Source organism: Loxodonta africana, chromosome 3 (genome assembly GCF_030014295.1).
Source record: "Loxodonta africana isolate mLoxAfr1 chromosome 3, mLoxAfr1.hap2, whole genome shotgun sequence".
NCBI classification, from domain to species: domain Eukaryota; kingdom Metazoa; phylum Chordata; class Mammalia; order Proboscidea; family Elephantidae; genus Loxodonta; species Loxodonta africana.
The window spans coordinates 20,296,760-20,310,354 of NC_087344.1; the positions used below are offsets into that span (position 1 = coordinate 20,296,760).

Here is a 13,595-nt window from a genome sequence, read left to right on the forward strand (position 1 = left end):
ACATTTGCACCCATTCCAAAGAAAGGAGGCCGGATAAAATGCAGAAATTATCCAACAATATCATAAATATGACACACAGGTAAAATTTTCCTGTAGATTATTCAAAAGCGGTTACAACAGTACATTAACAATAGGCTCAAATATAGCAATGATTGTGAGGATGGCGAAGGATCAGTGTTTCCTTTGGTTGTACACAGGGTCGGTATGAGCTGAAATCGACTAAAGGCATCTAACAACAACAACAATCTTTCGGTAGGTATCACACTGCACTTCGCTGCTACACAAAATTTTGGCTGTTTGCTGTGCAGCAGAAAAATATAGCAGTCTAGTCCTCTAAAGGTTACGGCTTTGGAAACCCTATGGGGAAGTTCTACTCTGACCTATACTGTCAAGTATGAGTCAGAATCCACTCGATGACAATGGGTTTGGTTGTTTGTTTTATATCAATTTTTAGACAAACTTTAAGTAATTCTACTGAAGTTAATTATGAGAAAATATTTCAAGAAATTTAACTGAAAAATATACCTATTGCTGTCAAATTGAATTGGACTCATACTGACCCTGCTGTAGAGTGTAGAACCCTCCTATAGGGTTTTCAAGGTTGTAAATCTTTATAGAAGCAGATTTCTGCATCTTTCTCCCATGGAGTGGCTGGTTGGTTCAAATTGCCAACCTTTTGATTAACAGTCAAGCACTATAACCACTGCACCACCAGGACTTCCTATCTTGTTTTAGGGTATTTTGTTTAACATCTGAATTTTTGTACAGGCACATAAACACAAACTTTAAAAAGTAACTAAAAACTAGTTAGAAAAAGTACAATGAAATATATCAAAATAAACTTCCAAAATCAGGGAATAGTAAATAATAAAGATAAAAGGATAACTAATGAAATTAAAACAAGAAAGCTATAGATTTGATAACTCCAAGAGGCATTCTTTGGCAAAAGCAAACTTCGGACAAGTGTAATCTAAAAACTAATATGAGAAATCAGAATGCAGGGAATTAGTTTTGAGATAGTGGCTGTGATTATGCACGTGGAGAACATGTAATCATGTCTGTCTCGATGGGAAAAATTCTGAAAACCTCAAGATAGTTCTTTTCTTTTAGGGAAATATAACTAACCACAGTTGACTTAAAGAAAAGTAGAGCACATCCATAGTCTAGGAAATAACTGACTAATCAACAAAGACTTACCTCCAAACAAGGTCCTTGCTGGGAGTCTCTGTGGCACATGACATAGAAATTCCCACTAAAATTGTAAAGAATATAAGGATGCATGATATGGCCACTATCCAGTACAGTAGTCTGGAGTTTCATACTATGCAATAACACAAGAAAAATAAATTAGAGTCTTAATGTTGGAAAGGCAAAATGATCTCTTGCAGATGATGATTTATAATTGAAAGATGGTGGATATCAACTGAAAAGTTATTTAAAGTAATGACTTATTTTTTAGTTGTGTGTTTGGATAGCAATTAAATGAACTAAAATCATTAGATTTCATATGTGCTGCACTGATCAGGTAGGAAAGGACATTCGAATCAGAATACTAAAAAAATAGAAACGGGGTCTGGCATATTAGGGATACTCAGTATCTGACAACTCTATTCTACTCATTGAGAGCTATGTTCCTGGTATGAAAGACATTGCATCTTTTCATGCATTATGTCATTTCATCTTCCCCACAAACCTATGAAATAAGAAGTTTTATTATACTTCATGTACAGATAGTATTTGCTTACAGTGAATATTTGTTGAATGAAGAAATGGACTCATAAATGAAGTCATGAACACACGAGATCGCACTTATGAAAAATGAGGGAATAAAATAAAGAGGAGAAGCTAGCTCTTGCTAACAAAATTAAAAAAAAAAAAACACTGTGGTTCCAGCTGATCAGGACACAAAGCCCTTCACTGAAATTGTGGATGAGAAAAACACAGAATAGGAGTTAAGAAAACATGAAATGCATGAATGGAACAACCCCACCCTAAAAGAATGGGCTTTCCTCTCTCTTGCATTCTTCTTGTCTTCTAAGAGTTAAACCAAAGCCCTCTGCCATGAGCTGATTCTCACTCATGGTGACCCTATGTGTTTCTTATAGAGTAGAATTCCTCCATAGAGTTTTCTATTATGAAAGCAGATCACCAGGCCTTTCTTCCATGGTGTGCTAGGAGGGTTCAAACCATCAAACTTTAGGTTAGTTGTTATCGTTGTTACGTGCCATCAAGTTGGATTCAACTCATAGTGACCCTATGCGTAAAAGAACGAAACAGTGCCCGACCCTGTGCTATCCTCAAAATAGTTACTATGCTTGAGCTCATTGTTGCAGCCACCGTGTCACTCCATCTCGTTGAGGGTCTTCCTCTTTTTTGATGACCTTCTGCTCTACCAAGCATGATGTCCTTCTCCAGACACTGATCCCGCCTGATGACAAGTCCAAAGTATATGAGATGTAGTCTCGGCATCCTTGCTTCTAAAGAGCATTCTGGTTGTAATTCTTCCAAGACAGATTTGTTCATTCTTTCAGCAGTCCATGGTATATTCAATATTCTTCACCAAAACCACAATTCGAAGGCCTCAATTCTTCTGTCTTCCTTATTCCTTGTCCAGCTTTCCCATGCACATGAGGCAGTTGAAAACAACATGGCTTGGGTCAGGCGCACGTTAGCCCTCAAGGTGACATCTTCATTTTTCAACACTTTAAAGACGTGTTTTGCAGCAGATTTTCCAATGCAATGTGTCTCTTGATTTCTTCACTGCTGCTTCCATGGGTGTTGATTATGCACCCAAGTAAAGTGAAATCCTTGACAAACTCAGTCTTTTCTCCATTTGGTATGATGTTGCTCATTGCTTCAGTTTTGAGGATTTTTGTTTTTTTTATGTTGACGTGTAATCCTACTGAAGGCTGTGGTCTTTGATCTTCATTAATAAGTGCTTCAAGTCCTCTTCACTTTTAGCAAGCAAGGTTGTGTCATCCGTATAATGCAGGTTGTTCATGAGTCCTCCTCCAATCCTGATGCCCCATTCCTCTTCATCGAGTCCAGTTTTTCAGATTATATGCTCAGCACACACATTGTATAGATATAGTGAAGGGATACAACCCTGACGCATACCTTTCCTGACTTTAAACCATTCAGTATCCCCTTATTCTGTTCAAACAACTGCCTCCCTTTCCATGTATAGATTCCTCATGAGCAAAATTAAGTGTTCAGGAATTCCTACTCTCTGCAAAGTCATCCATAATTTATTATGATCCACACAGTCGAATGCCTTAGCATAGTCAATAAAACACAAGTAAACATCTATCTGGTATTCTACGGTTTCAGCCAGGATCCATTGGATGTAGTCGAGTGCAAACCTTTTGTACCACCCAAGGACCTTTTTGGGAGCTACTGCTCAACAAATACCTCCCTCCATACTTTTGGTCCAGCATTTCACAAATTTTCTTTCATTCTTGCCCCCTAATGAGCCTTTAGAGGCATTTTCCCTCTTAATCACCAACCTACAAACTCTTGCAATTTTAATTCCACAAATATAGTGTATGCCTGTTTAGGTACTGTGGCCCTTTAGAAGGCCACAAACCATTGTAATGGCTCATATGTTTTCACACTCCCAAGAACCTATTTCTATCACCTAGGTGGTGGTATCACCCCCCTTGAGAATACATGGTCTAGGTACAGCAGTTATTTGTCTCTTTAAGCTTTTCTGGATTGCATCCTACAAGGTTACTTTCCTCCCTGGCTGCTTTTGGTGAGAACAGAAGGGTATGAGGTGGACCAGGCATGGTTATCTGGACCAGAGTGATGTCTATGGGAGGCACAAGTGAGTTCATTTCCAACCTGGGAGTGGCGAGCTGCAGACAAAGGGAACGGGCTAGTATCCGCTGTTTCTAGGGCTTCAGCACTCGAAATACTATTCCTGCTCATCAAATAGTATTTTTCTAGTGTTCCTAACGTCTCAGACGGATTTAGCTTACAGGGAGGAAAAGAACCTAAACAGATAGGAATTTTGCTTGTCATTTAGTTCCCATGGTATAAATCTGGGCCAACATTTGAATCCACAACCACAGGGAGTGTTTACCTTAGAAAGAACATTTCTTTAAGTTTGGACCTCTACTCTGCAGAATGCCCCTGAGAAACGCCGCCTGAACATCTTAGCTGGAGTTTCTCCACACTCAAAGGGAAGGAGGCATGCATTGGTTCAAGACTCATTGAAATCCTGTTGCCTTCACTCAGAGACATGGAGGTTCCACCCGAGCATATCCAGGCTCCCCTGGGACATCCCATGAGCATCCCTACGACATCTCTTCTAGCCACTGAGGGTAGATCCAAGAAACAGGGGAATCACTGCAGGTGGAGAGACAAACAGAAAGCTAACTGATGGGTTTCACTGCAGATCTCTTGGGGCATCTCCCACTTCCACATGTGGCCACCCATCAATGATCTGTTGTCATTATAAAAGTGGGGGATAGAGATTATTTTTTTCTTATCCAATTCATATAAGACTAGTACATAAAATATTCAAAACTCCCCAGGAAATACAAAGTACTGGCCATTGCAATCATTTGGTTTGGAGATCAAAGGATTCATAACAACTGGTTAATTAAAGCCATGAAACTCAGAGTAATAATAGAGTGACTGCAGGGCATCTCTCAGTCTGCACTCCTAGGGAGTCAGGATATTCTTGCCAGTCATTTGGATATTGCTGTTTAGCCCCATCAAGGTTCCTGCTTCAGAACACGTGACTACCTGGGCCAGGATATAATGTCCCTGTCTCCTCCCTTTTTCCCTAGAGTGACACTTACTGTGTGTGATGCCTTTAGCCTCCACTAGGAATCATTTCAAGAATATTCAAATTCATGATTGGATTACTTGTAGGGAATTGGCTGAAGACATTGCTCATTATATTATATTATACAGTGTAATGTTTCTATGAGAATCAGGGACACTTTTTTTTTTAAGGAGGCAGGGTCATGCTTCCATTACAGAATTAGTATGTTTTAATGTTATGGATACTGTGAATCTTATAACTGATGGTTGTAGCACAGATTCCCTACCCGACATACATATTCTCTTTTTTACTAACAGAAACCCAATTTTATAGGGAGTTGGTTAGATATGCCTTGGGTGGTACAAACAGTTGAGACCTAGGCTACTAAACAAAAAGTTGGCGGTTTCAATCCACTCGGATTCTCTTCAGAAGAAAGGCTGTCCATCTACATCTGAAAGGTCACAACCATTGAAAACCCTACAGAGCAAAGATAATTGAACAGGTGACAACTGGTTACATATGCCTTGCTGAAGTACCACACTTCCACTTGTAATTATGGGTAGTCAGTGGTATAGAAGGGAAGGTTTGGGATGGGAATATTGGAATGCTCTTTAGAAACATTTCCCCTTTTCCGTCTTCTTCTTACCCCCAGTTTGTACATGACAACTGGAATCTAGAAGCCATCATATATACAAAAAACACATTCTGAATGGCAGAGTAGAAATATAGACTAGTGCTTGCACTCATGTTAACCTGGAGCTATTATGTTGGACACTTCTTTTATGGAAGAGAAAATAAACTCCTTTTGTGTTTAAAGTACTTTTAATTGAGTTTTTCCATTTATATAGCCAAATCTTATGCTAACACTACAAACACAGTCTTTTGTCTTCACTGGAATATACACAGCCAAATCAGGCACCTAATGTTGGCACCTGTGTGAGATATTATGATATGAATTTTGTTTACTTTGTCATTTCTCCCTTCATTTTATGTTTCCTTTCTTTTCTTTTGACCCAATGTTTCTCTTCTTCTATACGTTTAAAACATTTTCCTTTGTCTTATGTAATTGTGTAGACTTTCTAAAAATTCTTGTTGGAACGTATCATGTGAATGATAAATAAATGGTGTTTTTCAAATGACACTAGACAATAGATTCTAGACATTGACACATTGTATCTGTCATACCACGAGCTTCCTCTGAGGTCCTTGTACTCACTGTTGTGCTGATGAAGAAGCAGGTTCCTAGTATGTAAAGAATATTTATACAGTCCATCAGCTACTATGTGGAAAGGGCTGAATTAGAACTCACCCTTGTCTGATTCCAAGTCAGGGCCTTCCTCACTCAGCAGCGCTGCCTCCTGTAGTCAGTGCTTGACAAATAAGAGGAGGTGCTAAGGTTGAACCAGAGCAGAATCCTGAGAGCTGAACAGCCTGAGGGGAGAGTAAATATTTCTGCTCAAAGAGCAGATTGGTCTCTGAGATGGAAGCAAGAAGGAAAGGGAACCAGAGAGAATGGGCTCTGAGAAGCCCCTTCAGAGTAGGGACCTGGACGGTATAGAATTTGAATCAATACCATTTCACTATGTCATCACCCTGACTGTTCCCCAGAAGACATGGTTCATACAAGCTTTCCTTCCCCTGAAATCCATTCCCACAGAACCCATGCCCACAGAACTCCCTGGAGTTCTCTGGCTTCTCCATGGCATCACCCCACAGACCGGGCTACACTGGCCCTTTCTCCTTTGAACAACGGGTACAGGCTAGGCAGGGAGGTGGTTTCCAGTGCTGGGTCTCAGGAGTGGATGGACCTTTCAGCGGAGGACTACAAATGAGGGGGATCTTAGCCTGTGGCCGGTGTGTTGCAGTTGAGCAGCAGAGGGAGAATTTAAAGCTTTGGGGGCTCAGAGGCAGATTTCTCAGAAGTTCTCAAAAAATACATTGTTTAATTGTTACTCCATTCTCCAGGACTCCACTCCTTGGAGGCCATGGGACCATAAAGAAAGAAAACTTTACTGCCAGTTCGGTCCCATGGGTTCAGCTTTGGCACCAGATGCAGATTCCCTCACTGCCAATGGACCCAGCTGTCCTGAAAGAGAATTTCCCTACCCAAGAATATGACATCTCATGTACGGCACATCATAAGGACCACTGATGAAAACCTAAAAACAGATTTTTCCTTAGAACCTCCAGAAAGGAAGGCAGACGTCTTGATTTTTAGCTCAGTGGGACTCATTTTGGACATCTGTCTTCCAGAACTTAAAGATAATAAATTTATGTTGGTTTAGGTCACTAGTTTATGGTAATTTTTTATAGCAGCAATAGGAAACTAATAGGCATGGCAACCCCTAGACTGAGGTTTTTAGCTGGGTATATTGCAATCCCAAACTAAACCAGTGTTCTAGTATTAAAAAAAAAAAAAAGTTGAGAATAGATATTGGAAAGGCAACTTAGCCATGTTTGCCACAAGAATAACTGGGCAAGATAATCCTATAGGGTCGCTATGAGTTGGAATCGACTCGAGGGCACTGGTTTTTTTTTTTTTTTCTTTTACAAACAAGAATGAAGACAAAAGGTTTGGTCTCCTCTTTATTACATGCACCATGAAGCTTTGCTTAGCCAGTGTGAAACTGGCTCAATCTAAATAGATATATCCATGCAGCAGAATGATCACAAGCAAATCCAGTACAGTCAGATGCTATTATATTCATTCTGTCCTACAGAGGGTCAGTATGAGTCTGAATGGACTCGTGGGCACCTAACAACAACAATAATAATTATATTGTAAAAGCAGCATCAAAATCAGTGAGAAAAGAAAAGATTTGGATATAAATGAGACTTACTAAGTTAATTGCTGGAAGCAAAAAAAAAAAATTTCTGTCCTAAAGTGATAAAGTTGGAAGAAATATTTCAAATAGCATAAGATTTCTAGAAGAAACTATAGATTAATGCCCAAAGTGGAAGAACACTCCATATGAAGAGCAGAACTTCTTAAAATATTTTTTCTTACCTTTAGCCTTCTCGAAATCCTCATGTACCAAAGCTGCTACCAGAAGCTTCCATCTTATCTTGACTTCCAACTCCAAATAGTCTCTTCCAAACCCAGATTCATTCCCTCTCTCTTCTCTGACTCTTTTAGACTCTCTCTTAATTATTCTTCCCATTTTCCATATAATATAGGCTTCCCTGCTGATTGCTCAGCATCTCCACCATCTGTACAAAAAAGCACAGAAGTATAGGATTTGGCTGGGAAGAAATGCAGCCACTGTGAGAATGATTGCACGAGGGAAAGGGAGTGTGGATATAGATTCCTTTTTTACTTTTTCTGTTACATAACTTATTGAAACCCCAGCTTCATGGCAAAGTTTGATATCACTTCTATGGATTATTCGTTTCGGAATTCTCATTTCGTTCAGCACGTTCCCTCCATTTCTACACACAATGCTACTACAATAAAAAATAAGTCTGCACTCTAGAGTTACTGTAGCAATAAAATACATGTGACAATGGAATTATACAAAACTTCAAACATCATTTTTTTACCAGTACTTAGAACCCTTAATACTAAAAAGCAATACCATCAAAAAAATTTTAACATGCAAAAAAAATGATAAATAGACTTGCAGGGGGCTTACAAATGTAAATATTCTACTCAGAGGTTGACTTCTACTTTGTCTCACAGTCAACGTCAGATTAATTGACCTGAGAATTAATGAGACATAAGAAACAAAGAGAGGAAGATCCTCAATGAGATGGACTGATACAGTGCCTGCAAACGTGGGCTCAAGCATGCAAGGATTCTGAGGGTGATGCAGGACAGGGCAGTGTTTCATTATTGTGCGAATCTGCGTTGTAGCCTTTCATCATACTCAATCAATCTATATAACCCGAGAAGCTGAACTATATGAAGAAAAATATGGTATCAGCATCGGAGGAAGACTCCTGAACAACCTGCATTACACAGATGACACAGCCTTGCTTGCCGAAAGTGAAGAGGACTTGAAGCACTTACTGATGAAGATCAAAGACCACAGCCTTCGGTATGGATTGCACTTCAACATGAAAAACATGGAACTCCTCACAACTGGACCAATATGCAATATCATCACAAATGGAGAAAATATTGAAGTTGTCAAGGATTTCATTTTATTTGGATCCTCAATAAACAACCATGGAAGCAGCAGTTAGGAAATCAAAGAACATATTGCATTGGGTAAATCTGCTGCAAAAGTATTCTTGAAACTGTTAAAAAGCAAAGATGTCACTTTGAAAACTGAAGTGCGTCTGACCTAAGCCATGGTATTTTCAATAGACGCACCTGCCTGTGAAAGCTGGACAAGGAATAAAGAAGATCAAAGAAGAATTGATGCCTTTGAATTACGGTGTTGGTGAAGAGCGCTGACTATACACCATGGCCTTCCAGAAGAATGAACAAGTCTGTCTTGGAAGAAATACAATCAGAAAGCTCCTAGGATGCCGGGATGGCAAAATTTCATCTCACATACTTTGGAGGGATCAGATTCTGGAAAAGGATATCATGCTTGGTAGAGTTGTTGTTGTTGTTGTTGTTGTTGTTAGGTGCCACTGAGTCATAAGGACTCTATGTACAACAGCATGAGATACTGCCCTGTCCCTTGCCATTCTCATAATCATTGCTATGCTCAAGCCCGTTGTTGCAGCCCATGTGTCCATCCATGTTGTTGAGAGTCTTCCTCTTTTTCACTGACCCTCTACCTTAGTCTTCAAGGTGACATCTTTGCTTTTTAACACTTTAAAGAGGTCTCCTGCAGCAAGCTTGCCCAGGGCAATGCATCATTTGTTTTCCAGACTACTGTTTCCATTGGTGTTAATTGTGGATCAAAGTAAAATGAAACTTTTGATTACTTGAACCTGGTAAAATAGAGGGTCAGTGAAAAAGAGGAAGACACTCGATGAAGCGGATTGACACTGTGGCAGCAACAACGGTCTCAAACACAACATTTGTGAGGACAAGGCAGGACCAGGCAGTGTTTCATACAGTTGTACATAGCGTTGCTATAAGTAGGACCTGACTGGATGGCGCCTAACAACATTTTCCTGAGGTTGCGAGATCTGTACGGGGAACTTTTTCTCAAATCTCTATTAAAGCACTTGCCACACTGAATTGGCTACCTGTCTCTACCACTAGCCACAAGCCTTCCGAGGGCATGACTGAATCTTGGGAATCTTTGTATCTCCATGCCTGGTACGTAATACATACTTCATCAAATTTGGTTGAAGGAAAGAATTAAGGAGTTTATTAGTAAATGAACAATGCTATCACCTAATAAGTACCATCCTACCCCTATTTTGTACCCTGCGGTTCACTTTCCTCACTAATTTATCTTTGTAAAACACTATTTTTCAAACTTTTGGCCATTCCTTTGTAGATAGAAAAAAATAATGAGGATACACAAGCATGAAGTACAATCAAGTGAAGTAAAGCAGAAGCAGGTGGAGTGGAGTGGAGTAGAAAATAATGTTGCACACATGATAAGGCAAAGTCTTGTTTATCTTAAGTTTCAGTTGTGTGTGTATGTGTGCATCAGTACTGTATACTGGGTTTCGGCATAGGATGTATTCTTACTGTGGCTTCTGACCAAAATGATATGAAAGGCACCGTACTAAACCTTAGCTTTGTGCACTTCATGCCCTGTTAGGCAAGTCAGAATTAGATGCGATTCTGTTACTAGTTCTTGCAATTTTTTCTAACTCCCTTCAGTAATGTTCGATGTCTCTTCCTACAAGATTAATGCCTTAGCTTCACATTCAAGACCTTACATAATCTGCCCCCAACCTATTGCATATTGCTTTCTTCCCACAACCAGCGCCATTACAAAACATCAAGCCTATACAAATGCTCTGCTCCTTGCCTTTCCCACCCTGCTAAATGTACAAGACATAGTCTTTGCTTTGTAACTTTTGCTTACCCTCTCTCACTTTCACTCCACCACCCCTGCCACTCCTAATGGGCTCTGTCTTCGATGATTTAGCTACAGGTGTGTTCCTGACGGTCTTCAGCTAGAAGATATTGACACTTGGCTCATGGTAAGTACATATAATGCTTGCTGTAAAAATAGCACTGAGATTCTTGTACTACCACATAATTCCTTTTTACCTTTTATCTGAATTTTGTGATGAGTGTTGTTTACAATGCACAAAGTGAGAAGTTGGTTCAAACACAGTCTTAAATCACATGTGATTGATTCACAGGAAGGCTATGAGACCAATGGCAACATAAAAATTATTTTAATTGTCTGTGGTTTTGTCTCACATTCATATTAATGACATCTTTCTCAAAATCCTAGCCCCAGTGCTCAACGACCAATGCCAATAAGCCACAGAAAAGACAAACAATTGCTTTTTTTTCAAAAACCAGTTCACAGACTTTTGGAGAAAGAAGCAGTATATAAATACGTGTCAAAATAAATAATGCTATATATTTACGGCACATCATCTTTGTCAAAGCCTCTGAAATCAATTATTTTCTGGTATTGACCACCCTAGCATTTATGACAAAGTGGGTTACTTAGTGTGATTATTAAGACTGTGTGTCAACTTGGCTGGGCCATGATTCTCAGTGGATTATCAGTTATGATGTAATCTGGCAGTTGTATAATGATGAAATCATCTTCATGATGAGACCTGCTATAATGTGATCACCTCCATGATGGGATCTGCTATGAGTAGCCAATCAGCTGAAAGGAAATTTCCTTGGGGTTGTGCCTGCATCCAATATAGGTGGGCTTTCTAGTAAGGCTCACTAGTTTGCTTGCTCTGGATATTGCAGCTGGCTTCTGTTCATCTGACCTCCAGTTCTTTCTTGGGACTTGAGCTAGCAGCTTGCCTGCTGTCTTAGTTATTCAGTACTGCTCTAACAAAAATATCACAAGTGCATGGCTTTAAGGAAATTTATTCTCTCACAGTTTAGTAGGCTACAAGTCCAAATTTAGGGCATCCGCTCCAGGGAAAGGCTTTCTCTGTCAGTCAGCTCTGGAGGGAGGTCCTTGTCATTAATCTTCCCTTGGTCTAGGAGTTTCTCTGCACAGGAACCTCAGGTCCAAAGGATAGGCTCTGCTCTCGGCACTGCTTTCTTGGTAGTGTGAGGTCCCCCTGTCTCTCTGCTGGCTTTTCTTTTTTATGTCTCAAAATAGATTGGCTTAAGACACAATCTCATCTTCTAGATTGAGTTTACATAAAGGCTGTTAATTCCATCTCATCAGCATCAGAGAGATAGGATTGCCAACACATAGGGATATCACATTAGATGACCAAATGGTGGAAAATTGTACAATACTGGGAATCATGACCTAGCCAAGTTGACAGATATTTTGGAGGGATACAATTCAATCCATGACACTTGCTGACCTTGAGTTCATCAGTCTCTGTGGTCTAGATCTTGGATTTGCCAACTCTGTGAGTCAGAAGAAGCCTTCAGCCTTACTTGGGAGTTTCCAGCCTCTACAACGCGTGAGCCATTTCCTTCATATAAACCTCTCTCTCTCTCTAGCTATATATATTTAGACACTCCACTGGTTTTGCTTCTCTAGAGAACCCAGCCTAAGACACTTAGCATTTATGTTCATTGCTAAAAGAATACTTATAAAACCAGAAGACAAATGTTTTATACAGATTAAGTAAGTGTAGTGAAAGGATACAACCCTGACGCACACCTTAACTAATTTTAAACCATGCAATACCCCCTCTCATGTGAGTTTCTTGTAAAGAGCATCCAGCTGGATCAAGATGTTTTTAAAGATTCAGTAATATGTGTTTTTGTTATAGAGTTTATTCAAATTATATTTAAAATAATTAACTGATAAGAAAGGACTTATCAGTCATCTTACTATCTATTTTCTACATCTTAAATCTTTTTTGTTCCTCAGTTCCTCCAGTACTGCTTTCAGTTCTGTTTCATCATTTTTTCCCCAGTGTACCAATTTGATTCCCATCTCATTTCTTATTCTGTATATATCTTAGTTTTCCCTTAGTCATTAACCTAGGAATTTCAATTAACATATTAACTTTATAGAAATCAAGTTTGAATTAATACTGACTTAATTTCAATAGCGTAAAAAAAACTCTACTCCTTTTCAGTGCCATACTGCCCCCCATTATGTTGTTATAGTCACAAACTAGGTCTTTTTACATTGTGTGCCTATGAACTTACCTTTACAATTATTGACTTATGCATTTGTTCTTTATATTATATATGGAAAAAAAACTAAGAAAAAAGAGTACTTAAAAATCAAATATGCAATAATACCTTTAATATTTACCTATGTAGCTACTTTAACATTTTTCTTTATTTCTTCAAATGGCTTCTAGTTACTGTCTAATGTCTTTTCAGTTTATCTTGGGAGACCCCCTTTAGCATTTCTTGTAGGTTAGTTGTACTGGTGATTAACTCCCTCAGTTTCCATTAATCTGAAAATTTCTTAACTTCTTCATTTTTAAAGAAATAGTTTTTCTTATCTCACTTCTTTTTTTTTACTTTCAATACTTTATGGACTCTATCCCACTGACTTTTGGCCTCCACAGTTTCTAATGAGAAAGTGACTGTTATCTGATTGAGAAGCCCATCTATGTGATGACACCCTCTTCTCTTGTTGTTTTCAAAATTCCGTTTGTCTTTTTCTTTCAACAGATTTGTCTGTAACATGTCTCTACGTGGATCTCTTTGAGTTTATCCTGCTTACAGTTCATTGAGCTTCTTGGATGTAGATTTATGTCTTTCATTAAATCATTTTTCAGCTTTCACATGCAATTCTTCTTCAAAGAAGAACTGATGCCTTTGAATTGTGGT

At 39.0% G+C, this 13,595-nt stretch overlaps 1 long non-coding RNA gene across 1 annotated transcript in view; it reads right to left on the minus strand.

Annotated features, from left to right (window-relative positions):
- Nucleotides 1–4,654: 4,654 nt before the first annotated feature.
- Nucleotides 4,655–13,595, minus strand: part of LOC135230651 (uncharacterized) — a 39,915-nt gene continuing 30,974 nt past the window's right edge. Inside the window, exons 2-3 of the long non-coding RNA XR_010321220.1 lie at nt 7,782–7,984; nt 4,655–6,205 (exon numbers count right to left, since the gene is read on the minus strand). This is a non-coding gene — a long non-coding RNA (uncharacterized LOC135230651). The remainder of the gene's footprint in view (nt 6,206–7,781; nt 7,985–13,595) is intronic.